The sequence below is a fragment of the Micromys minutus genome, assembly GCF_963924665.1.
Source record: "Micromys minutus genome assembly, chromosome: 18".
NCBI classification, from domain to species: domain Eukaryota; kingdom Metazoa; phylum Chordata; class Mammalia; order Rodentia; family Muridae; genus Micromys; species Micromys minutus.
This window is the reverse complement of record NC_137953.1, coordinates 8,005,555-8,010,811: the sequence shown is the minus strand read 5'-3', so window position 1 is coordinate 8,010,811 and position 5,257 is coordinate 8,005,555.

Below are 5,257 nucleotides of genomic sequence, written 5' to 3'. Positions count from 1 at the left end.
AGACGAAAACAGAACCAAAGAAATAAAGGAATGGAAGAGGGAAATTAAAACAGAAATTGACACAATAAAGAAAGCGCTAAAAGAGATAACCCTAGAGTCAGAACACCAAAAAAAAAAAAAAAAAATCAGGACTCACAGAAGCAAGCATTTCCAACAGATTACAAGAGATCGAGGAGAGAATCTCGGGGGCAGAAGACAACATTGCAAACATAGACAAAACAGCCAGAGAAGATGCAAGAAACAAAAAGCTCCTAACCCAAAATGTCCAGGAAATACAAGACACAATGAGAAGACCGAACCTAAGGATAATAGGAATAGAAGAGGGAGAAGAGTATCAACTAAGAGGCACAGTAAATATCTTCAACAAAATCATAGAAGAAAACTTCCCTACCCTCAAGAATGAGATGACCACGAGCATAAAAGAAGCCTTCAGAACTCCAAATAGGTTGGACAAGAAAAGAAATACCTCCCGACACATAATAGTAAAAACATCAAGTGCCCAAAGTAAAGAAAGAATACTAAAAGCAGTAAGGGAAAAAGGTCAGGTAACATATAAAGGCAGACCAATCAGACTCACACCCGATTTCTCAACAGAGACTATGAAAGCTAGAAGAGCCTGGACAGACATCATGCACTCCTTAAGAGAGCACAAGTTCCAGCCCAAGCTGCTATAACCAGCAAAACTATCAATCACCATCGATGGAGAGACAAAGATATTTCAAGACAAATCAAAATTCACACAATATCTGACCACAAACCCAGCACTACAGCGAATTATAGGTGGAAAACCCAATACAAGGAGGGAAAATACAGCCTAGTAAAAACAAGAAAACTCCTAAACAAGAAAACTAAAGAAAAAAACACAGACACAACTCAACCCAAAAAAGCAAAAATGGCAGGAAACAGAAACAATTATTCCTTGACATCTATTAACATAAATGGTCTCAACTCCCCAATAAAGAGACATAGACTATCAGACTGGATACATAAACAAAATCCAGCCTTTTGCTGCATACAGGAAACTCACCTCAGAGACAGAGACAGACACTATCTCAGAGTAAAAGGGTGGGAAAAAAACTTCCAAGCAAACAGCTCCAAGAAGCAAGCTGGAGTGGCTATTCTAATATCGAATAAAGTAAATTTCCAACCAAAAGTTATCAAAAAAAAAATAAAGAAGGACACTTTTTACTCATTACCGGGGAAATCTGTCAGGAGGAACTCTCAATCCTTAACATATATGCTCCAAATAAAAAATCACCCACATTCATAAAAGAAACTCTACTAAAGCTCAAAAAATACATTTCATCCCACACAATAATAGTGGGAGACTTTAACACCCCACTCTCACCAATGGACAGATCAGGGAAACAGAAACTGAACAAGGACACTGCAAAACTAGCAGAGACTTTGAACCAACTAGAATTAATAGATATATACAGAACATACTATCCTAAAGTAAAAGAATACACCTTCTTCTCACCACCCCATGGTACCTTCTCGAAAATTGACCACATAATTGGACACAGAACGAGCCTTCATCGATATAAGAAGATTGAAATACTCCCATGCATCCTCTCAGATCACCATGGTCTACGGCTGGTCTTTAACAACAACAAAGACAACAAAATGCCCACATACACATGGAAACTAAACAACACTCTGTTAAAGGATAGCAGAGTCAAAGAAGAAATAAAGAAAGAAATTAAGGATTTTCTAGAATTCAACGAAAACGAAAACACAACATACCCAAACCTATGGGATGCAATGAAATCAGTATTGAGAGGAAAACTCATTGCCCTAAGTGCTTCCAAGAAGAAACTGGAGAGAGCTCACATCAGCAACCTGACAGCACAACTAAAAGCACTAGAACAAAAGGAAGCAGATATACCCAAAAAGAGTAGACGGCTAGAAATAATCAAAATTAGGGCAGAAATAGACCAAATAGAAACAAAAAAAAAACCATTGAAAAAATCAACAAAACAAAGAGTTGGTTCTTTGAGAAAATCAACAAGATTGATAAACCCCTAGCCAGACTAACTAAAGGGCAAAGAGAGAGTATCCAAATTAACAAAATCAGAAAGAAAAGTGGTGACATAACAACTGAAACTAAGGAAATTCAAGAAATCATCAGATCCTACTACAAAAACTTATACTCCACAAAATTGGAAAATCTGGAGGAAATGGACGAATTCCTAGACAGATACAAGGTCCCAAAGTTGAACCAGGACCAAGTAAACCATCTAAATAACCCTATAACACCTAAAGAAATAGAAGAAGTCATCAAAAGCCTCCCAACCAAAAAAAGCCCAGGTCCAGACGGGTTCAGTGCAGAATTTTATCAGACATTTATTGGGGATATAACACCAATATTCGCCAAGCTATTCCAAAAGATAGAATCAGATGGAATATTACCCAACTCATTTTTTGAGGCTACAATAACCCTCATACCGAAGTCACACAAAGACCCTACAAGGAAAGAGAACTTCAGACCAATCTCACTTATGAACATTGATGCAAAAATACTCAACAAAATCCTTGCAAACCGAATCCAAGAACACATCAAAACCATCATTCATCATGACCAAGTAGGCTTCATCCCTGGGATGCAAAGATGGTTTAACATTAGGAAATCCATCAATGTAATCCACCATATAAACAAACTTAAAGACCAAAATCACATGGTCATCTCACTAGATGCTGAGAAAGCATTCGCCAAAATCTAACACCCCTTCATGTTAAAAGTCCTGAAAAGAACAGGAATCCAAGGCCCATATTTAAACATAATAAAAGCAATATACAGCAAACCAACAGCCAACATCAAACATAATGGCGAGAAACTTGAAGCAATCCCACTAAAATCAGGGACTCGACAAGGCTGCCCACTCTCTCCCTACCTATTCAACATAGTACTGGAAGTCCTGGCTGGAGCAATTAGACAGCAAAAGGAGATCAAGGGGATACAAATCAGAAAGGAAGAGATAAAAACATCACTCTTTGCCGATGACATGATAGTGTACTTGAGTGACCCCAAAAATTCCACCAGAGAACTCCTACAGCTGATAAACAATTTCAGCAAAGTGGCCGGATACAAAATTAACTCAAACAAATCAGTAGCCTTCCTATACTCAAAGGACAAACATGTGGAGAAAGAAATTAGGGAAAACGTACCCTTCACAATAGTTACAAAAACTATGAAATACCTTGGTGTGACTCTAACTAAGGAAGTAAAGGACCTGTATGACAAGAACTTCAAACCTCTAAAGAAGGAAATTGAGGAGGATCTCAGAAAATGGAAAGATCTCCCATGCTCATGGATTGGAAAGATCAACATCTTAAAAATGGCCATCCTACCAAAAGCAATCTACAGATTCAATGCAATCCCCATCAAAATTCCAACCCAGTTCTTCATGGAATTGGAAAGATCAATGTGCAATTTCATATGGAATAACAAAAGACCTAGAATAGCGAAATCCATCCTCAACAACAAAAAAACATCTGCAGGAATCACTATCCCTGACCTCAAGCTATATTACAAGGCAATTGTGCTGAAAACTGCATGGTACTGGTACAGAAATAGGCAAGTGGATCAATGGAATAGAATAGAAGATCCAGAAATGAGCCCTCATGTATATGGTCACCTGATTTTTGACAAAGGAGCAGTAAACATTCAATGGAAAAAGGACAGCCTATTCAACAAATGGTGCTGGTCCAACTGGCACTCAACATGCAAAAGAATGAAAATAGACCCGTTGTTATCTCCTTGTACAAAGCTCAAGTGTAAGTGGATTAAAGATCTCCACATTAAACCAGATACACTGGAACTATTAGATGAGAAAGTAGGGAAAACCTTAGAACACATAGGCACAGGAGAAAATTTCCTGAACAAAACACCAATGGCTCAAGCTCTAAGGTCAAAGATTAACAAATGGGACTTAATGAGATTGCAAAGTTTCTGTAAGGCTAAGGACATCGTCAAGAAAACAAAACGGCAACCAACAGAATGGGAAAAGATCTTTACCAACACCACATCAGATAGAGGCCTAATATCCAAGGTGTACAAGGAACTCAAAAAGCTAGACACCAGAGAATCAAATAACCCTATTAAAAAATGGGGTACAGAGCTAAACAAATCATTTTCAGTTGAGGAACACCGAATGGCCGAGAAACATCTGAGGAAGTGCTCGACATCCTTAGCCATCAGGGAAATGCAAATCAAAACAACCCTAAGATTCCACCTCACACCAGTCAGATTGGCCAAGATCCAAAACTCAGATGACAGCAGATGCTGGCGAGGCTGCGGAGAAATAAGAACACTTCTTCACTGTTGGTGGGGTTGCAAGCTAATACAACCACTCTGGAAATCTGTCTTGCGATACCTCAGAAAATTGGATATAGTACTACCTGAAGACCCAGCTATTCCACTTCTGGGCATATACCCGAGAGACACTTTAATACACAACAAAGATATATGCACCACAATGTTCATAGCGGCTCTATTTATAATAGCCAGAAGCTGGAAGGAACCCAGATGTCCTTCAGAAGACGAATGGATACAAAAATTGTGGTACATATACACAATGGAATACTACTCAGCCACCAGAAACAATGACTTAACCAAATTCTTAAGAAAATGGCTGCATCTAGAGAAGATCATCCTGAGTGAGATAACCCAGTCACAAAAGAACAGACATAATATGCAGTCACTGATAGTGGGATGCTAACCCCAGAGGCTTGCACTCCCCCAGAAACAACTCACAGACTGTATGAAGTCCAAGAAATAAAGAAAACAAAAACTATACATATATTCACAAAACAAGAAGACTTTGACTATTTCCATGTTGCGTTTTGTTTTGCATGTACTTTATGCTTATTGCAACTAGTACGTTTTCAATGCATACTGTCAAGCCCTTGAAAAAAATCAAGTACTGACTAAAAAACATATTCACATCGTTTTATGTAAAATTTATTTTAATGTCTGAAAAAACAGTACTGACAAAAATGTATAATTTTAAGCAAAAAATGTTTAAAATCTTTAAAAAAAATAATAAGCTGTTAGTCTTTTTTGTAGATGGAAATATCTCAAGAAACACTTCTTGTTATGATTAATAATTTGAGTCTTATTTGTAACAGATAAGAGACCAATGTATTTTCCATGTATTTTCATGTTAAAAAAAAAAAAAAATCTTGTTTTGAAGACAAAAAAAAAAAAAAAAAAAAAAAAAAAAAAAAAAAAAGATGGAGAATGTGTGACCTCAGT